At 42.3% G+C, this 22,657-nt stretch overlaps 1 long non-coding RNA gene across 1 annotated transcript; it reads right to left on the reverse strand.

Annotated features, from left to right (window-relative positions):
- Window positions 1-241: 241 nt before the first annotated feature.
- LOC125918734 (uncharacterized) lies at window positions 242-15,168 on the reverse strand. The gene is made up of 3 exons (XR_007456566.1): window positions 10,072-15,168; window positions 7,022-7,231; window positions 242-499 (listed from the first exon to the last, which is right to left on the reverse strand). It is a non-coding gene; the product is annotated as an uncharacterized LOC125918734 (long non-coding RNA).
- Between the last annotated feature and the right edge of the window lie 7,489 nt (window positions 15,169-22,657).

The following is a 22,657-nucleotide window of genomic DNA, read 5'->3' on the forward strand; positions in this document are numbered from 1 at the left end:
GGGGCAGAGAGAGAGGGAGACACAGAATCGGAAGCAGGCTCCAGGCTCTGGGCCATCAGCCCAGAGCCTGACGTGGGGCTCGAACTCACGGACTGCGAGATTGTGACCTGAGCCGAAGTCGGACGCTCAACCAACTGAGCCACCCAGGCGCCCCCATGATAGGCTTTTAAAATGCTTATAACCTTTGACCTAAGAATCTGATATCTAGGAATGTCTCCAAAGAAATTAGAGATACCACAAATATTTAAAATAAGAATATTTATTATCACAGTACTATTTATAGTAGTAAAAAAACATTAAAAATTGATATTTCAGGGGCATCTGGGTGGCTCAGTCAGTTAAGTGTCTAATTCTTGATTTCTGCTCAAGTCATGATCTCACAGTTTGGTTCATGGCATCAAGCCCCATGTTGGGCTCTGTGCTGACAGTGTGGGGCCTTGCTTGGGATTCTCTCTCTCCTTCTCTCTGTGCCCCTCCCCTTCTCGTGCTTTCTCTCTCTCTGAAAATGAATGAACGTTAAAAAATAAAACTAATAAAAAATTGCTATTTCAGAATATTTGCTGGCATAACATATTCCCAATTTTTAAAACTTTCAGAAATTATGAAATATTTGATACAGAAAATTAGAGCAAATAAAACAAATATCTATATACACTCCAGCCACATTTAATAAATGTTGACATTTTGCCATATTTACTTAAGAACGTTTTAAGAAATAACAGGTTAGACTCCTCCCTTCATTACTTCCCCAGAGGGGACTCTTTTTCTGAAATTGGTACATACCTTCTCATCCAGAAATTATTATTTTACTATATATATCTCCATAAAAATATAAAGCCCATGTTTTATAATTTATAAAAATTGCAATATCCTGTAATGTGCAATTTCACGTACCACAATTAAGATTTACCCATTTTGATGAAATAGATGAGATGGTTTTTTATTGCTCTAGGTAGTGTTCCAACTACACAAATATATTTACTCAACTGTTTTCATTGAGTTATACCAATTCTAAGAGTTATCTCTAAGTGAACATACCCATCTAATTAGCCCCCAGGTCAAGAAATAGCATTGCCTGTACCCCAGAAACTCTCCATGCCCACTTCCAACAACTATGAGCTTTTTTTCCCTCTTCCAAAGTAGCCACTCTCCTATTTCTAATAACATCACCTGGCCTGTTTTTGAACATTATATAAAAGGAAGCATGGTGTTTTACATTTGCCAATCAGTTCATTTGTTAATCATGTGGTTTGGATCTTCTCTTTTCTTACTGATGTTTTGGGTCTGTTATTAGCTATTGAGAGAGATGTATCAAACTCACTCTGAGTGTGGATTTTTTGTATCTCTTTTTAATTCTGTCAAAGTTTGCCTTAAATATTTTAAAGCTATGTTATTGCATGCATATGGCTTTAGAATTGTGGTCAATGTCTGGTGAATTGACTCCTTTCTAATTAAATAAATCTTTACCTGGTAATGTTTTTGCTGTAAAGTCTACTTTCTCTGCTATTAGAATAGCTATCCTACCTTTCATCTGCTTAGTGCTTGCATATCTTTTCCACTCTTTTATTTACTTCCTTTCTGTGTACTCATATTTAAAGAGTATTTCTCGTAAGCAGTAGATAGGTGGCTTTTAAAAAATCCATTTTTACATTTTTAGTACCTTTGTATTTGCATTAACCTATTTATATTTAGTAATCTGCCCATTTACATGTAAGGTAATTACTGAGATACTTGGGTTCTTATCTACCATTTGCTATATTTGCTGTCTATTTGACCTGTTTTATATTCCTTTTTCTCTCCTTGTATACTATCTTTTTGAGTAAGTAAATATTTAAAAAAAATTTTTTTTAATGTTTATTTATTTCTGAGACACAGAGAGACAGAGCATGAGTCGGGGAGGGGCAGAGAGAGAGGGACACAGAATCCGAAGCAGGCTCCAGGCTCTGAGCTGCCAGCACAGAGCCCGACGCAGGGCTCGAACTCACAGACTGCAAGATCATGACCTGAGCCGAAGTCAGAAGCTCAACCGACTGAGCCACCCAGGCGCCCCTTGAGTAAGTAAATATTGAGTATTTCATTCCCCCCCCCCATTAACTTGGTGATTATACATTCTTTTACTGTTCTTGTAGTAATTAGGCTAGAAATGTATATCCTTGACTTACAGTCTAACAGAAACTATTATTTTCACCGCATCCCTAATAATGCTAGACCTTATTTTATCTTTATTCACTTTCCTCCTTTTATGTCATTGTCTTCATGCATTTCAATTCTACATCTATGTTAAACTCCATAATATGTTAATATTATTTTGTTTCATAAAGTCAACACTCATTTATGTTTTCCTACATTTTTACCTTTTCTGTTATTCTTTCCTTCATACATTTCTGTATTTTCATCTGGGATCATCTTTCTTTTGCTTGAATAAATTCCTTTTAGATTTCTTTTAAGGCAGGCCCAATGGTAATGAATTCTCCATTTTTATTTGTTGAAAAATGTCTTTATGTTGCTGTCATTTTTGAGAAATAGTTTTGGTGTGTGTAGATCTCTGGGTTGGCAGTTAATTTCATTTAGCACTTGGAGGATAGCGTTCCATTGTCTTGTGGCTTCCATCATCTCTGTGGGAAGTCAGATATAGATCTTATTGTTGCTCCTTTGAAGGTAATGTGTCTGATGCTTTTAAGATTTTTCCCTCTTTTGTTTTCAGCAGTTTTCCTGCAGTGCACCTAGGAATGATTTTACTTATGGGATTCAAATATGTTCTTGAACCTGTGAGTTGATATCCTTTATCAGTTCTTGGCCATTATCTTTTCAAAAACAATTTCTTCTTTTTTTTTTCTTCATGGGACTATGTTTTCATGTATGTTAACTCTTCTGACCATAGCTCTGAGTGGTTTATCCTCTTTTGTACATTTTCCATTTAAAAATTTATCTTTTGTGGTTTTTTCTATTGATGTGTCTTTATGTTCATAATCTCAACCTCCTCTAAATTGCTGTTAAAAAGTCCATTGAGTTCTTCATGTCAGATACTGAGTTCATAATTTCAAATATTGTATTTTTTAGTTCTAGAATTTCTATTTGATTCTATTAAAACAATAGATTTTAGTTCTTAGGTGAAATTCTTTATCCTTTCATTTATTTTCCCCATCCTCCTTTCAGTTTCCTTAAAGGCACTCATCATATTTATTTTATGGTTTTTGTTGGTTAACTCCAGTATCTGGGTAACTGTAGGTCTGTTTCTCTCATTTGTTTTATTAATGATTTTTGGTGCTATGGTCCTACTTCTTGGCATGCTTTATAATTTTTTATTGAACTCTGGACTGTTACATGTAACACTGTTTAGAGACCCCAGAAGCTGTTACCAACATTAGGAAGAGTTTGCCCTTTCCTCTCTTAGGAAAGGGCAGAGTGGGAGCTGGTCCACCCAGGGACTAGACTGAGTCACCAGTCAAGGCTGTTGCTGTGGTTTGGTAAGGCTCTGTCTGCCCCTGGTTTGCTCTTGGCCCTGGGGCTTAGACCTCCAAGGTTTCCAATTGAGTCTCCAGAATGTTCACTGGGGCCCTTTTTCCCAAACTCTAATCTTTGTCTCTAGCTCCATAAAACTGCCTGAAATTCTCTGCCGGGAATTTTAACCTTTTGCCTTGTGCAGTTATAGAATTTGGCAAATGTATTGTGGCAAAAAATCAGACATATTTTTAGGGTCCTCAGGTCTCCAGTTTTTGTCACTTAAACTCCATGAGACTTCTGAATCAGTGACCTGCAACCTGGGAAAAATATTCTCAGCTTTTTCCTGTCCACAGAATTGACAAAGACCCCTGGAGAAGCAGCACCTGCAGGTCAGCCACTTCCCTCCCTGGAGTCGTATCCTGTGTAGTTCTTACTGGCCCACAGGCTCTATGATGTCTTTAAACAAGATGTTTGCATTTTATCTGCTTTTCTAATTGCACTCTGTGGGGCATCGGTCTGCCACAGCTTTCCATCCTACCTGGTAGTGAAAGTCCTCCAGGCCCCATTACCATATACATGTTTCTGAATGCTACACATTTTGTTTTGAAAAATTATAGAGATAATTTGAGGTTCTGGGTGTTGTTATCTTCCTCCAGAGGGGATATGGGCTTGCTGCTGGCTGTTAGTTCATCTGGGAGTAGGTCACTTTGATTCCCTCAAGAACTGATATGATTCAAAGCTGGGCTTCCGTCTTCATCATCAGAGCGTAGCCCTTTGGGGTCCTCTCTGAATTCCTGGGGTGTTTACCAAGCTCTTTCCTTCCTAGTGGACTTGGACTCCATTCTGGTTATACTGATCCCACAAGACTGCTGAAAGCTCATTCGTTTAACCGCCTCTCTGTCACTGCTTTTGCTTACAGACTAGCTATTGTATTGAGGGGGTAAAGAGGCCCCAAATTCTGGGCTCCTTTCTCTTGATTTCCTTTCTCTTTCAGATGACTGCAGACAAAATTTCTCTGCCTTGATCATCATTCACAAGCCTTCAGAGTTTGTTATATGCTTCCAGCTTTTCTAGTTCCCAGTGGGAGAGTTGGTCCAAGCCTAACCCTATCAATCAGTAATGGAAATGGAACTCTCAACGAGATATATATATTTTAAGTGGAAAAGAAAAGCAATTTTCAAAACAGTATGTGCTGTGTGGTGCTACCTTTGTTAAGAATAAAAGTATGTGATTAGGTATATATGTAGAAAGACAGAGGGATATAGGTCAAGTCATTAATGATAGTTCTCTCCAGATGACTGGTTTATAGATGATTTCGTATTGTCTCTATGCTTTTCTGTATGTTCCAAATTTTCTATGATAAATGAACTCTTTCATATTTAAAAAAATAGCAATTTTAGAGAAAAGCAATGGCCAGAAAGCAGTAGGCAGAGGAAGGAGAACACTAGAGGAAAAAATGACACCCCAGAATCACGGAGGAAGGAATGTGGGACCCCAGAGAGATTGCAAGATAGCATTTCAAAGCTGAGAGGAACTTAGCTCATCTTATTTAAACCCCTCTTGTACAGGTGAGGAAACTGAGGCCCATGAGACAGCATGGCCTGCCATCTAGTTGGAGACAGCAATGGTCAGGCAGCTGGGTCTGCCTGAAAGGCACAAGCTCTTTCCAGAGGACCTTGTCAAATAAACGTGGGCTGCCAAAGTGATAGATGGCTCTCCCTGCTGGCCGGGACCGCAGCCTGAAAGGAAGTCAGCCTGGCTCAGCTGGACCTCCTCAGGCAGAGGAATCACCAGGGCTGTTGGTGGGAGGCTCTGTTACCTTTCCCCTGGCTTTGGTTTTGCTGGGGAGTGGTTAGCTTCACAGTGGATGGCCTTGTCTACAAGACACATTTCTGAGCTTTGTATTCAGAAGCTTCCTGGGTCTACCCAGATCTCCCTGCCCCACATACTTTTCTGACCTCTTGTACACCTTCTCTAGACTCCCTTGGCCCTATTCTGGCCATCCCATGCTGCGTAGTGGACTTACTGTCCTCAAATATGTTTGTGTCCTTGCTCACATGGCCCCCTACCAAGAGCCTCTTTCCCATTCCCCCTCTCTTACCCTCATTCCACTTGCCCTTCCAGGTTTAGCTCCCATCATGAACTTTTGCAGCTAGTGGAGCCTGTTCCTCTCATTTGGAAAGGATTCTGTAGCATTTCTTTTGATAATTGTCAGGTCTCCTTATTGAGACTGTTTCTGGAAGTTTCTGGAAGGTGGGGACCTATTCTCCAAATCCTGGCATCCTCCCTGGCTCAAAAGGCAGGGTCTTGTATGAGGTGGGCACTCCGTAAATACTCGTGGAGCAAGGGGTGAACAGTTTGAAAGAAATGTGTTTGTGAGAGGCTGGGGAAAATCTAGAAGGAACTGACAAAGAATTTTGATGAGCAGCCAGGAAAGGGGCAGGCAGTACAGAGCTCATTATTGGAGCCTGGCAAAGGCTTTCTGCTGGCTTTTCTTTCTTCCCTTGATTCTGGTGTCATCTTCAGAAAGACATGAGCGGACCCAGAGTCGGGAGGGAACAAACATTGAAAGGAGAAAAATGAGTTGTACTGTTTGAGGTAAAGATGATTTAAAGAGGAAGCAATGTAATAGGGATGCAGGTCTGGAGAGGTGGGGAGACCACCTGTAAAGGCATGTGCTCCTGCAGTTTGAACACATTTTCTCAGGGGTGGGGTATGCTGGCCTCATGAACAAAGAACTGGAATATGAGTTTGGGCAGAGAACAAACAGAATGTGAGTTTTGGTGTCAAATAATAATGATAAGCCAATGTGTTTGGGAGTTTGGGAGAGGGATACTTCCAGTTCTTTTGCAGAGGGAACCTTACCGAGGGAACTATTATATTGATCTGAAGCCAGAGTATCTCAGGTTTTTGATGGCTTACCTTAGGTACTTGAGCAGAGGCGTGTAATTGAATGGGGAGCCTAGGAGATTTACAAACCAAAGACGTCTGAATGAGAGACTTGAAGTTCATAAATTTTGGGGTCTCTTCTTTGGAGCACAGAGTTTTTTGGGGGGAGAGGGTTTGTAGTCTATCTATCATATTAGAACTAGCTGATGTAACAATCAAATGTCAGACTGTAGCACAGGAAAGAAGTGAGAGGGGGAATCTTGTTTTCACCTTGCCTGGGGGATTTGGACAGATGCTCAGAGGCTACGCTCAAAGGAGTTAGCTTTCAGAAAACTAGTCATGCAACATAAACTAATTCAATAAATTGTTGGGGATGTAGAAGAACATTCAGTTTTCATGGTGTTTGCAAACAAATGAGGTCCCTGTGGGTTTTGGAAGTGGCTTTTCAAGGGTACCCAAAGGGTTCCATTTTGGTGATATGTTTGGGGAGGGTGAGGGAAGAGGCACTAGGGCAGGATGAACTTTACTTATGATAGAAGTAGCATAATCTAAAAGGGGCTGATAATTTGATCCCAATTCAAATAATCCCAGCCACAGGGCTTGAATTTCACCATAAGGCATGCACTCCATTCCATCGTCCCCACTTTACTTGAGTGAGGCTTACAGAATCCCTTTCCCATCACTTTACCTGGAAAGAGGAAAGGTAGGAACAGAAGATAAAAATTCCACCCACATGACTTCTTTTGCCTCAAGAGCAACCTTGGGTGTGGTTTGTTTTCAGAGAGGCCTCATTTGTAGCTGCCTGCCTGGTCTCAAATCCCAACTCTGCAGCTTACAGCTTACTAGCTGGGGGACTTGGGTCCAGTTAGTTGTCTTCTCTGTGCTCTGATTTCCCCACCTGTAAAATGAAAATAAGAATAGTATCTACTTCACAGGGTTGTTGTGAGGCTTAGAGGAGCTGAAGCATGTAAGACACTTACAGCAGTTCCTGGAGCCCAGTGAGTGCTTGGCAAATGTTTCTATCATTATTCTCATCAGCTCTCAGAATGGTGGCACCTGCTGGTCTAAGGGACTTGCCCATCTTGCTCCCAGCCAGGTGTGAAGGTGCCCATGGTTGAGGCTGTGAGAGGAGGCCAACGGTCCTCAGTTCTCCAATTCTCAACTGCAAAATGTCTTTGAAACATCCCTTGGCCCTTATAATGGAAAATTACTATGGGAACATGGGGTAAGGAGGCAGAACAGGGAAGGAAAATCAAGCAAGCCAATAGGTTATAGGATAAGGGAAACTGGACTAGGTAATTTTAAAAGAAGTTTCCTTGGAACAAAAGCTTGCACATCTAATTTGGTCATCAGTTAATCAGGGGGTTGTTGAACTTCTACCTCTCTTCATGGCTCGTCCTATAACCCTGTGGTTAAGATCTTGGCAGTGCTGGATGTTATAGAGGCAGTGTTGCTTTAAAAAGGTGGCACAAACTGAGTATGGCACAAACGGAAGGCAAATGCTTCCGACAGTGCAAACCTTGGTTCTGTTGTTCCTTGATGAGCACCTGGTCCAAGTGAACAAATAGGATGGGCTGCAACTCCAGGCTGGTCCAGTGCCACTGATGATGATACCAGCACTCTAGCCAGTGACCAGCACAGCTTGGAATGTCTGCTGAAATTGGCATCCTGTGGAGACCTTCCCCAGATCCTGTGGCTTCAAGCTCACAGCATGCATGTATGTGTGTAGTAGGTGTGGGGGAAGGTACTGTAATTGTCAAGTTTGAATATAACTCCCTTGCCCCTCCCTTCACTGGGTCCTAACTTCCCCTTCCCTCTCCTGCCCATGCTCCTTTTTGTTTAGATGCCCTGCTGGTTTCTCTTTTTGGAGGTGGCTGGTGCAGACCCACTGAAGCAGTGTCTCAGGTGGCTTTTGTCTTCTCCAGGGGAAGGGTGGGTGGGGCTGGGCTCTTTGCTTGAAGAGGAAAAAGATGAGGGTGTGCTGGGGAAACAGGTGATACAGAAATGGTGAAGTGGTATGGAAGATGGAGGAGTTAAATGTTAAGGGGTGGGTAGAAAATGTACCAAGATATTTTGAGGGCTAAATTTGTTCTGGAAGTTAAATGCATAGAATGTGATGAATCAGAACAAGAGCCACTTAAGACTTGTAAAGCCGTTGGGTTGCCCAGGCAATACGCAGACGTTTTGTGGATGATTTGTTATTAGCAGTAAACATTTACATAGCACTTCACCTCCTCAAATATTCATCCATAAACCCTGGAGTGTTAGTGATGGCCAGGAAACCAAGACCCAGGGAGGACAAGTGATTTGCTCAAGGTCACAAAACTAGTTTGCTGCAGAACTGACAGAAGATCCCAGGTCTCCATGCATCATGCTGCTACTTGCAAGGGACTTTCACTTTGCTTGGTTTATTTGCCTTTGAACACCTGGTGAGGGGTATCAAAGCTGATTGGTCACAGCCTTCAGGTACAGAACTAGAGAGGTGGGAAGGGGCGTGATCCACACTGACCAACCAAGAGGCTACACTTGGCCTTTCAGCTTCAAAACCTCCTGCCTGGGTCCTCAATGCCTGGAGCCTCATGTCATGCATTTGCCTGCTCATCCACCAGTGTCCTCTCTCTTGGAGAATGGCCCCACTGACCATCCAGTTGCCTGAGCAATTTGGGTTTTCTCTTTTGCTCACTGTCACCCACACTGTGTTTAATCAATCACCAAGACCTTTTGATTCCATGTGCTTAATATTTTTTGAATCTCCCCATTTCTTTCCATCCCCATTCTGGCCACCTGTCTACCATATTGGCCTAGTAATTAGCTCCCTGCACACCCACTTTTTTTATTCTTTCATATCCATTCCCCTACTTCCCAAAACTTTTTCAGGTCTCTCTCCTGCTGAAAACCCTGACAAGGCTCCCAACAGCCTCAGGATAAAGCCCAGAAACCTTAATACAAAACCCCTGCTATCTCTCAATCTATCTAGACTCATCCACTGCTCTGCCTTACATTCTACCCCAGGTTCCAGAATGAACTTGTGTTCCCTGAGCTCGTCCTGCTGTGGATATTTTGGCAAGAGGGCCAGAAGGAGACAGACAAAGATCATAGAAATGAGTAGGGGGAGAGAGAGGAAGCCTTAGAACCTGGGTCTGGGCTGTACTGAACCACTTGCCCTCATTGAAGCACTGCCTTTGTATGGGATATTCTCAACCTACAGAGCATTGCTGTCAGACTCAAAGGTGGGTAGGATCTATCAAAGCAAGACTGCAAACTCAAAGCCTTTTCTCTCCAGACAGTATATCTTCATTGGTGAGCAAGGCACAATCACCCTAAGAGGCTTGACGTTTCTTACTAAGTGACAATGAGCTAGCCACTTAAAGTCATGAGGCTGTGAGTCTTGGTTTCCTCATTTGTGAAGTGGGGATGACAGCTGTCCTACAGTGTAGATGTCTTTTTTCTTTGGCTATACAGCATACGAACTACCTTCTTGTTTTGGGAAATCCTCTACTGTGTGAGCCTCTGTGCAAAAGAAGGTATGCCCTTACTGGGAAACTAAAAAAGCCATATACTGTGACCAGCCTGTGACAACGAGGGAGAGATGCTCCTGTCCAGGTATTTTCACCTTGAGAATAATGTGAATACTGTGGCACAGCTGAGAATCATTCCAGTAGAGGCGGTGGAGTAACAATGACACTAACCATGGAGGTGGCCTTGGAGGGTCCAGATGGGACTCTCCTTGCAACTCACCTTTATCCTCTGTCTTTTAGTCAATGCTGGCAGCTGCCTGATCTCCTCTCAGTGAATTCCATTCATGTTCATAGGCCAATTCATTTCTGGTGATGGAACCGTGGCTTCACTCAAAACCTCACCTACTTCACAGCATGGCCAGGATAAAGCAGGACTGTGGTTGGGACTTCAGAGCAGGTAGAGTTTGTCTTAGTTGTGGGGGGAGGTGGTGGAGGGTCTAGGTCTGGGATAATAGGGCCTACTGCACCCATGCTTTAAAAAAAAGGTTGACAATTTGACAATAAATTTCATATTTTAAAAAAAAGGTTGAAGTTACAATGGTCAAAACCATATTAAATACCAGGCATGTCATTGTGGGGATGAGATATTGTGAATAAGCTTTGTAAAGGACAAGGAACATCTAAGACATTCTCCTCATCTTACCAGTAGAGAGCCCTCCCACTCCTCCTCCACGATGTCTTAAATTTAACTTAAAAACATAATTGTTCAAGAAAGATGGAGAAAGGCATAGGTCCATTTCGATAGACTGTTAGCACGGAGGAACAGACATTTATTTTCTGCAACCAGTCTCGCAGGATGTAGAGTCCAGTTTTGGCAGCCTGTGGTGTCATTTTCTCTGGTTGGAAAGACACCCTTGCAAACTGTGGGTCTAGGCTTCTTTTGGCCATGGAAACCTTAGAAGCTGCCTGCTAACGTCTGGGCTTCACTTGAGGGGACACCCCTCCTCCTCAATTACTTGATCTCCAACCCTCCCCACCCTGCCCAGAAAGGATCCCTGAGCTCACATCTGTTCCATTCGCTCCTTGGTTCTCAGAAAGCAGGAGCCAGTGCAGCGGGAGGCCAGGCTCTAGGCAATCTTTCATGTTAACTGGTCTGAGCTGGATGTGAAAGGTGTGGCAGTTTCATACCCCCATTGCCCAAAAGCTGCTGTTTCCTCCACTTTGGAAAACATTCCAAAGCACAAGAGCCTGAAACAGGCACCTGGGGACAGAAAGGATGTGCTATTGGGTCCTCACCCATGGGACCCATCCCCCCTTTAACTGCCATCTCTGCAAAGGAGGCACTTGGAAGGCACCATACTTAATTATAGCGTTTAATTCCACCCCCCCCCCCACCCCCCAGCGTTTGAAAGAGCAAGTTGTCAGGCAGGCTTATGTGAAAGCAGAGCCATTACCGTCACAAAGAACTAAGTGCAATAACCAAGCGGACCCAGACCAAAGTTGCTGCAGAGAGGAGTTTGCACACTCTCTCTCTGCCTCTGCAGGCAAATACCACCAATTGCTAGCCTGCTGTTGGGGTGGTTGCTTGCTCAGGGCAATGTGCTGTCCCTCCTTTGTGCTTTCTCTGCCAATTCCAAGAGTCTTCAGGGGCTTTAGGGGCCAAGGGCTAGGTGAGGCTATGAGGAGCCGTGGTCTGAGCTGTGGCTCTGGAGTTATGGAGCAGCACACAGCCAGCACTCCCTTTAGCTCCTGGGGTCATGGTTTCCTCACCTGTAAAATAAGGGAGGGAGGCTCAATGATTGCCAAGCTCATTTCTAACTAGCTTTTCTTTGGTGGCTCTGTATTTCCCCCAAGCCTCTGAGGTGTCAGAAGCTGGGCTGAGAGGTTCAGGGGTTAGGGCCACAATCATTCTCTTGCTGATCGTCCATTACAATGGGCAAAAGCTGCTGTCCCCTATGGATCAGTGGACAAATGTCCCACTGCCTCAAGGGGAATGCCTCCCTGGAATTGCATGGGTTTGTCTTGGTAAGAAACAAGGAAAGCTGGAGGAACAGGTCCCTGGTTGTCCTACCTGGAAATTAACTGGCCACCTACTATTATCTCAAACCAGAGTGATGGGAGGATCGGGGCAAAGTCACACTGACCATGGATCCCAGACACCAGACCATCAAAATGCAAAGCAGCAAAGGAAGGCAATTTGATGGCTTAAAAAAAGAAATACAGCAGAAATAAAAACTCTAGAAGCTGTTCCAAAAATATGTCATTTTAACCAAATAAGTTTGTTTGATTGAATTTAAAGGAAGTTAATATGAAAGTTCATATGTTTCCTTCCAAGCAAAAAGCAAGATGATATAAAGCATGTTGTTGGTGCCAGACAGACAGTAGATGTGAAGGGGGAGGGAAGTCATGGCCATATTTGCCTGAGATCTGGTAGCTCACCTTTCACATTCATCCATCCTCTCAAACTACATTAATCACCTCCACCCCCCACCCCCACCATCCTTGTTACCTTTATGTAGGTTGAGAAAAAGCTAAAGAAAAAGCATTGCTTTTGTTGACCATTCAACACCTGTTGGAGTGAATCAGACCATAGACTTGCAGGGAAATGTGTGCCTGTTGAGATTTTCCAGTTCAGTCACCTCTTGTGGATGCTTGTACTACACTGTCCACCATCCCTGCCAAAGGGCAATGAGCTGAGGTCTATTGCCCTCCACTTCTGCAAGCAGGACTTTTCACCTTGGCCAGACAATCCTTCTTTGCAGAGAACAGGAATCTGCCACCCGGTCACATTTCTCTAAAGTCATGGAAAACAAATATTTCTCTGCAATGACACCTTCATCCATCCACTTGCTCCAGAAGTCAGGCTGATTCTTCTTGTCTCATCTGGACATCAGGTTGTGTAATGCTCCTCGTAGGAGCCTCTAAAATCCATGTCTACCTCACCATCCCCACGTTGGTGCAGATTTTTCCCATCTCTCACCAGGACCATGACAGTAGCCTTCCTCTTCCTGGGTTCTGGCCTTCACTGGTACCAGTGGTCCTTGGGCAAAATTGTGGTGGAGAGAGCATGGGTTTTGGAATCAGACAGAGACCTGTGTTTAAATCTGGGTGTTGCCACTTAGCTGGGTAGCCTCAGCCAAGTTAGTTTTTCTGTGCCTTATTTATGGATCTCTAAAATGAAAATAATATTGATTTCAGATTATTCTTACGGAGTTTGAGTGGGATAACATTTTTTTAAAATGCCCACTAGGAAGTCATAAGTAATTACCCAATAAACATTAGGTCCCTTTCCCTTACCCCCCTCCCCACCCTTTTGAAATTTGTCAAGTGACATGGTTTTAAGTCATTTCATTGCACTGGTTGACATTATCTAAACTTTTCCAGTTTTGCACAAAGAACTAACCATGGTATAATATACACGAGGCAGGATAGAACATTCATTCATCCTTCCACCCATCCACCTAATATTTCCAGAGCAATTACTAGGACTCAGGCACTGTAATACACATGGAAAAACACAGAAACAAAAGACAAGGAGTTTATAGCCTCGTGGGGCAGACAATCTAACATAACATCAGAAGTAATGGAAAGTGGTAAGTCCAGATGGTGTCCTGGAGCATGAGGGAAGAGCTCCTAGCCAGGAACAAGGGTGGTGCAGGGAAAGTGTTCTGGAAGTGGGGCTGTCTGGCTTTTGAGGGATGAAATGAGTCAGAGAGACTTGAGGCCTTTAAGAATACCCAGTCCTGCAAGGCCTTGTGTGCCGTGCCAAGGAATTTAGATTTGATTTTAAAACCAGTGGGTGGCCTTAAACAGAGGACTGACATAGATTTTTGTTCTAGAAATATCTCTTTGCCTGCATGTCAGAGAATGGGTTGGGAGAATGTAAGACTGGACACAGAGGGACAAGTTGGGAAGTCACAGCAATTGTTCAGCTTGACAAGGATGGGGTTCTGATCACAGCAGTGACAGAGGGCAGGGAGAGAGGGGCCGATGTCAGAGAGGGCATGAAGGTGGAATTGCTAGCTCTTGGTGACCATTTAAATGTGGGGCTTATGGAAGAGCAAAGACTCAGAAAGTCTCCAGAAGGCAGAGGCTTCTGAATCTGGGTGGCAAATGATGTCATTAACCATGGTGAGCCACTTTAGAGGTCAGGATCAAAGAATCAGAGAGGGGTAAGGCTGAGTTTGGGATTTGGAGAACACTTCTATTTAATGGTTGGTAGGGGAGAGCAGACTGGAGAGGATTAAAAACCACCAGTGAGTGGTGTCCCAGAGATCAAGGAAAGGTCAAGCTTTAAGAAGTAGAGGTACATAGTATCAAAGGCTGCAGCAAGATTAGGGCTGAAACATGTTAAATGATCATAGTCAAGGTCACCAATGATATTGGCAAGAACCATTTCCCTGGGCAGTCTGAGCCAACAGTCGTGTAGTAAATAGGGGTGAGTGAGTGGGGAAATTTGCAGTCTACTTTATCAAGAAGCTTGTTTCTTGGGAGAAAGTGAGGCATGAGGCTGCACACAGGGGAGCTCACTGCGGTGGGGGCAGAGGCAGGAGGCTCGAGTATATGGATGTTCTTGGGGAGGAACCAGAAGAAATTAGAGTGAGCAGTAGGTCGCTGGCTGGCAGCAATGAGGAGGGGTAGAGAATGCTCGTGGCAGGTTGTGTGAGCATTAAAGGAGAAGGAATTTTTACATAAGGTCAGAGGAGTCTGGAATGGGCTGTAGAGTTTAAAGAATGCAGAAGCTTCCTTCACAGGCTGTGGGGTTGGTGTCCCTAGCATGGGTCCCAAGGGATGTGCCATCCTCTAGGTTACAGAGAAGTCTCCCAATTGAAGCAGAAGGCCCAAGTTGAAGGGGCCTTTGGACAAAGGCCTAATATAGCTGAGATGATGGTGGTAGCAGAGGTGGCAGGGATGTTTGTGGTAGGCCCCACTACCAAATTAGGTTCCTGTTTTTCCTTTGGTTTCACTTTTCATCTTGAAGTAAGCAAAAGACAACCCATCATCACTCCAGTTTGTTGAGATGCTTTTGGACTGTGATTCTGTCATCCAACATATTGGCTGACCTCAGAGTAAGACCTGCTCTCATGGACCTTACCATCTTGGTGCAGAATCTTATTGGTGCAGAATGGAAAGACTTTGAAGTAACCATTCAAACCAATGTACGGTGCAGCCCAGGGGAAAGATGGAAATAAGGTCAGAATGCAGAGGAAGTGACATACATCTGTACCTAATCCTAAGAAAATGGGGAACACTTGAGATTCCTGAAAGACCTGGTGGAGGGAGGAAGAAAGGGTTGGAGAGAGGGAAACTGCTCAGGGGGTTGAGGGGCTGGGAGTGGGGTGAGAAAGGCTCTTCTGACAAAGGGTCTGCAGGGCTCAGGGCCTACTGGGCCTTCCATTCTAGGCTCTAGATTGCTCATATGATTCTAATTCATTTCTAATTCCAGGAAAGAATTCTTGTTTTTCATTTTGTTTTGTTTAAAGTGATGCAGCCATGAAGTAAGGTGGTGAAAGCATGGAAATGGATCAGAAATAGAGCAGGGACACTGAATCAGCAGATGGGAAGAAACCATTCCACTCCCAGAAGAAATGGTCAAGCAGGACAGATGCTGGCTCCCTGTCCAAAACCAACCTGGAGATGCTGGAGAAGCCAGGGGGAGGTGAGTGGCTCCAAGAAATTCTGAGGAGACATTAGAAACTTAGATGTCAGTTGGGGGAGAAGTTGGAAAGGATGGTTAGAAAGGAGGTAGGTCAGACGCCACTGATAGGAGGGAAGGAGACTTTTCAGATGAGTCACATTATCTCCCGATTGTTGTCCTGGTTGGATCATTGCCTTCTGCTTTGCCATGAGGTGTGAAAATGGCACACCCCACCCTGTGCCAGCCAGAAGAGGGAGGCTACCATTAGGACAGAGATACACCAGATTTAGGCTGGTGTGAAGGTAAAAGATAAAGGTGGTTGTTAAATCCCTCCTGAGAGTAGCCTTCTCCCCTCCTCAGCCATAGAGGGGAGTGGGCTAGGCAATCAGCCAAGGAAAGAATCAACTCTTGGAAAGTGCTTAGCTGGGAGATTTCTTTAGGAGAAGGGTCTCCTGGCTGGGTTGGGAAGGAGCAATCTGAGTCCAGACTGTCCTGCTGGAAGCTCTGAGCCTTGAGGCAAGGCTTTCCTCCCTCCAGTGTACTAGGAGAAACACAAACTAGAACCCATGATCCCACTTCTTCCCTGAGTTTATATCACTTGCCTAAATAGTTAGTTGATAGTCTTAAGGAAATATTAACTTCCAGGGAAAATTATCAGATGTCCAAAGAGAGTAATCACTAGAGCGAAATGTTTAACCCACTGAATACACTCTGCTGGAGTGAGCGAAATCAGTACAGCAAGTGAACACAAATTTAAAATAAACATTATATATTCAAGGAAATATAAGAGGATGTTGTAAGCCTGAAGTAGAAACAAGCAGTTAGGAAGAACTGGACAATTTATTTCGAATGCTGGACAATATAGGCACAAATATAAAAATTAATAAATCACCATAAGACATATCAATGGTGAAAATTAAGAATATCAAAACTTTCAGAGAGAAAAAAAACCTATAAAAAATGAGAATCAAATTGACATCCATCCTCTCAATAGGAGCACTAGTTTCAAGAAGAAGACAGAATAATATTTTCAAAGTATTGAAAGGAACTTAGAATATAGAGGTCAAGCCATAGCAATTAATACTGTAACAATAGAAGATGCCAACATGGTTGGGTAGATGCAGAGAGACTGTTCTCTGACCATAGTGCCATGAAATTGAAAAATTACTAGTAAAGATGTAGCTTAAAAAAACTCTGGAAATAATTCCTATTTAAAGATGAATCCATATAAAAATACAAAATAGTGATGAACAATAATGAAAACACTGTGACTTGAAATTTGAGAGACATAACTAAAGCAATACTTAGAGGAAAATGTGTAGCTTAAAAAAAAATACATTTATTACCCAACCATAAAGACTAAAAACATATGAGTCAAGCATTCAATTCAGGTATTTAGAAAAGAAGCAACAGATTTGTACAAGATACAAATAATATAAAAAATAATAATGTTGAAATAGAGAACAGTAACAATAAAAATGATTAACAAATCTAAAGCTCATTCTCTGTAAAGCAAATCTCTGGCAAAAATAACTAAAAATAAATGACATGTAAACAAAATGAAGGCTTAGAAAGGGAAAATAACTGCCTAAGCAATGGATTAAAATATCAAAAAGAATATTGTGAATTAGAAAGCCAAAATTTAGAAAACCTAAATGAATTGGGGCACCTGGGTGGCTCAGTTGGTTAAGCATATGACTGGCTCACGTCATGATCTCACTCTCTTGAGTTCGAGCCCTGCATCTGGCTCTATGCTGCCAGCTCAGAGACTAGAGCCTGCTTCAGATTCTGTGTCTCCCTCTCTTTCTGTGCTTCCCCTGTTCATACTCTCTCTCTCTCTCTCTCTTAAAAATACATAAACATTAAAAAATAAAACAAAACCTAAATGACTTGGATGTTTTGTGAATTATACACACACACAACATATATATATATATATATATACACACACACACACATATATGCATACACACATACATACATATATGCTTACATTTACATAAGAAATGCCAAATTTGAAATACAGCCACTGAAGAATTGCAAAGTTAATTGAAACCATCCCTATCACCCATAAGAAAAGAATACACAGTTTTATAGACAAAGAACCAAGAATCTCTCTTATACAAGTTGTTTCAGAAAATTGAACAAGGGAGAACTCCATCCGATTTACTTTTATGATGCTAGTATATACCCTTGGCTTTGAGGTCAGGTAAGTACAATAAAATTAAAGAAAGTTATGGTTCTATGTCATTTGGATTCCCTAATTAAACATTAACTCACTCAATCCAACAGTGTATTAAAAATGATAATGGACAAGTACATTTATTCCAAAAATGCAAAGATGACTAAAACTCATAAAGGCCCTCAAAGTAAATGGCCATAAAACTAGAAGTAGAAATTGTTTGATAAAGGCTATCTACCAAGAATTTATGGCAGACATATATATTAACAGAGAAACTTAATTATTTGGAAATATGGAACAAGACAAGATGCCTACAAAAACATTGTTACCATTCAGTTTACTACTGGGGATCCTGGCTAATGTGAAAACACATGAAAAATGAATAAAAAGAATAAAGATAGAGAGGGACAAAAAGTCATTTGCAGATGTTCTGATAAATTACCCGGGAAACTCAAAAGAATCAAGAGACAAACCATTAGAACTAATAATAGATGTCAGCAGAGTTATTGGATATGAGGCCAACTTCTAAAAATCAATAGTGTCTTTTTATAACCAACTGGAATACTGGATAGGAAAAGATATTTTCAGAGGCAACAAAAATTGTGAAGTACCTAGGAAAGTGTCTAACAAAGAATGTATAAGACCTTTGAGGACAAAAATTTTAAATTTTGTTAAAGATCATTATAAGACTTAGGTAACTCGAGAGGTATACCGTGTTTGTGACTTAATATGAAAATGTAAACTCTTTGCAAATGAATCCATAAATCCAATGAAATTACAGCAAGAATGAAGAGAGAATTTTGGGACTAGCTTAACAAACAATTTTAAAATGTGTATGAAATTATTATATATATTATTAAGAAGAATAGTTCAGATTTCTTACTTCTACCACATACAAAAATAAACTCTAAATGAATTGTAGACTTAATGGATCCATGGGAGGCCAAGGATTGGAGACCTAAATGTGGAGGTAAAATTACGGTATTAAGATGATGAAAAAATTTTGTGTGCCTTTGTATGTGTGTGACTTAGGGTAGAAAGAGTTTTAAGCGATACTTAACTAGCACAGATCATAAGGGAAAAACTTGATGGATGTGACCACATTAAGAGTTTCTGTTCAGTAAATGATACCATAGATGAAGTTGACAGATTGGTGATAGACCTGAAGATGTTTGCAAGTTTTAAAATGAAAAGGAATTAATTTCTAGAATGTGCCAGGAACTAGCACAAATCAAGAAGGAAAAGATAGAAAACTTTTTTTAAAGAAAATTAAGTGAATTCATAGGAGGCTAACAAATATATGAAGAGATGCCCAATCTCACTAGTGATTAAGACAAGCAAAACAAAACAAGATACCATTTTCCATTCATTGGATTAGCAACCATTGGGAAATGAGGTGCTACCAAGTATTGGAGAGAATGTGGGAAATGAGGACTCTCAAGACTGCTGGTAGGAGTGTAAAGCTGGACATCCTGGAGAGCTGTCCATTGTCCATGTCCTGGCATTGCTTTGTGAAATTATTCCATAATTTGGGAATCCTCCTTTTGAGTATATGCCCCAGAGAAATTCATGAATAATTCTAGGAGAAAACATGAATAAGGATGCCCACGGAGGGATTGTTTATGTATCAGAGAGCTGTCTAATCAACACACCCTACATCAGAGGCATGGGGAACTAGTTAATAATAGTAATATTATTAATTAGCTTGTTTTTTTTAGCAGTTATGATATGCCAAGCGTGTTTCAAAGCTCTTCAGATAAACCAAAAATTCATTTAATCCTCATAACCTGAAGATGTAGTTACTCTTAGTATCTCATTTTATGTGTTAGGAACCTGAGGCACAGAGCAGTTAGGTGATTTGCCCAAGATCACACAGCTAGCAAGTGGAAGAGCCAGGATATGGTAGGTGAATATAGTGGAACACCCTGTGGTAGTCAGAAACCAGGAACTAGATTTAGGACAAGACTGTAAAAAACACAGGTGAGTGAAAAAGTGGCATGCATATCATGATACCACTTTTGTAAAACAGACACATACATTCACCTAAAATATCAGCTACCCGTCAGTGAAGGGTTATTTCAGTGGGTTCCTATAGGTGGGAGCGAGGACAGGGAAGGATGAAAGGAAAAATGAGGGGCCTTGCACACAACAATGATGGCCATCTGTCTTGACATGGAGGGCATGATGAACTCCGTACTTGAGATCCAGACATTAAAAACCCATTTGGGATGGTTGAAGAACCAAAGAAAATGTAGCTTAGAAAGAAGGCCGACAGGGAGGTATCCCAGAGAGGCCCCTCCCTACACCACTCCTACTCACTAAGGGCTACCAGGCACAAACAAGAAAAGATAGTAGGGAAATGAAGATTTTGTCAATTACCATTCACTTTGTAGTTTATCCACATGTGCAAAATTAAAAGCAGGCCAACGTTCTCCCTGCTATCTTAAAAGGTTTCTGGGCCACCTTTCCTCACTGCTATTTCCTGGATATACTAATTTTAACATAACCCTGAGCAACATGAAATTAGGGAGTAAAAGCTATTTAAAATCTCTCTCAACACACACACACACACACACACACACACACACCTGGCACTACTTCCAGATTCCTACAGTTTCATGGGCATTTTTTCCCTCTCACAGTGGGGCATGGCTGTTGTATCAGGTTATGAAAGGAGCTTCCCAGAAAATTTTGCAAATGGCACGAGTTTTGTCCAGACACTGATGTGTAGCATCAGGTGTTTAGGTATGATGGGGTGGTGTGTGTGGGGGTAGGCTGGGGGTATATGTTGGGGGAATGGTGAACATGGGTGAATTTCCATCCTTTTTTTTTTTTTTTTATAACTCACATTCCAGCTGAGATTTCCACAGGGGCTGAAGGTTTATGTGAAGCCAGGATGAAAATTCAGGATTGACCCTTAGGGAAAACACCCGAATTCAGTGCTGGATTGTTGTGGCTGGAGGAATTACTCACTCTTGAGCAGGGCAAAGGTGTCCCAGGTAGAGTGTCTTTTTTCACAAGTGTTTATTCATTTTTTTGAGAGAGAGAGAGAGCATGAGCAGGGTAGGGGCAGAAAGAGAGGGAGAGAGGGAGACTCCCAAGCAGGCTCCCAGCTGACAGCACAGAGCCCGACGTGGGGCTTGAACTCATGAACCATGAGATCATGGCCTGAGCTAAAGCCAGACGCTTAACTGACTGAGCCACCCAGGTGCCTTGGTAAAGCATCTACCTACCTCTAAAAAAAGTCATGATTTGATGAGGATGGGTAGGATCCATCACCCATGATGAGGATGGGTAGGATCCAATTATGCACTGAGTTCATCTAAAAGTCCTGGAGAAATATACTTGGCTTTTCCTATCACATATCTCTAGCACATTTGTCTTTGACACTCACTTGCTTTTAAAACATCTTAATACGCTTACCATAGGAACACTGGGTAACTTTCAAGTTCATGCCTTTGAAAGGCAAAAGCTCTCCACCTTTTCAATGTCAGCAGCGCCAGGTAAGACAGGGGCTGAGCTACTGTGGCAAGATTCTGGTTTCAGCCATAAGAACCCAGGTAGCCGCTTTCTCTTTTTGAGCTACTGTTATCAGAGTTCAGGAGATCTCTATTAATAGACTAAAGATTACATGCTGCTGGTGTTGTTTCTAAAAGAAGGCAGTAGTGCAGCCAACGAGGCTTAGCTGCCCCACTTTGCACTGGGAAGTTTCCGCTCGGTGCATGGCCATAATTGGGTTATGGGGTTGTTGATATGATTGTGCTGCTAGGAAATGCAAAATCCATGAGTCAAGCATCGAGGTGGAGTTCTTTCCAGCTGATCAATTGCAGTATCTCCCCAACAGCGTTGAGGTCTGGGTGATGGGAGAGATGGATTTAGCAGGGAAGGCTGCTCCTTCTCTCCACCAGTGCCCGAGCTGAGACTTCACGTTCCTGCTCTGGGCAGCCGAGTGCCTCACTGGTGGGGGTCCAGTGGATGGGGAAGGTTCAACTGTCTCAGTTTGATTCAATTCAGCAAACATTTAGTCAACTCTTACTGTTTGCTCAAAGTACACAAGAGCAAGGGTCTTCCTTCTTTTAAATTATCATTAAATATTCTTGTTCTAACAATTCAAATGATAAGCTAGAAGGTCACTCTCATCCTCTTTAACCCCACCTTCCAGGAGTATCCAATGTTGAGTTTGTGCTATAGACTTCTATAGGTTTTCTATGCTTATATAGACATGTTCACAGGTGCAGAAATGTCATAAAAAATGGCACAACACTTTTTCTGCAACTTTTTTCTTGCTTAACCATATATCATAGAAAGTTTCTAGATCAACACACATACAAATCTAGCTCATTTCTTATCAACAGTTGCATACAATTACGGACTATGGGGATTGCATAATTTCTTTAATTGTTGCTCTTCTGATATGAATTCAGGTTATTTCTAGCTTTTTGCTCAGGTACTCTTTCTGGGAATATGGTGTGCCAAAAACAGGGGTTTTGGGAGTAGACAGACCCAGGTTTGAATCTCAGCATTGCCATTTACTATGTAACCTTATGGACATTTTACAAGCTCCTCTATGCTCAAAGTCTTGCACTGACAAGTGGGGACAGCAAACAGCTTCAATGAGATGATCCATGTGTTGTCAGAAGGGCTCGACACACGTGAGCGTCCAATAAATGTAAGTGGTAACTCTGCGTTCAGAAGTCTTCCTTTGTTTTGGCATATTTCTCACTGCTGTAATTAGAGGATAGAGCTCTACATGGTCTGGGATTCTAAGGAGGAAGATTGGAGAAATGCAGATCCAGATTATGCCAACTGTACAGTATCTGCAGATAAAGATGCCATCTCCTGTGAGAGGTGGAGCCTGGGGAAGTCCCTGGGAGGCCCTGGAAAGGAGGTGGGTCTCCTGCCTCTGCTCTGTGAGCTGCACACCTTTGAGGGTTATGTTACTGCAGGTGGGCACATTGTGCTCAGAGAAGTGAAGGGGTCTTATGCAAGGTCCTCATGCAAGGACCTTCTACGATTTAGTCATGATGCCAGACACCTGGTGTTTTG

The sequence above is a fragment of the Panthera uncia genome, chromosome B4, assembly GCF_023721935.1.
Source record: "Panthera uncia isolate 11264 chromosome B4, Puncia_PCG_1.0, whole genome shotgun sequence".
NCBI lineage: Eukaryota > Metazoa > Chordata > Mammalia > Carnivora > Felidae > Panthera > Panthera uncia.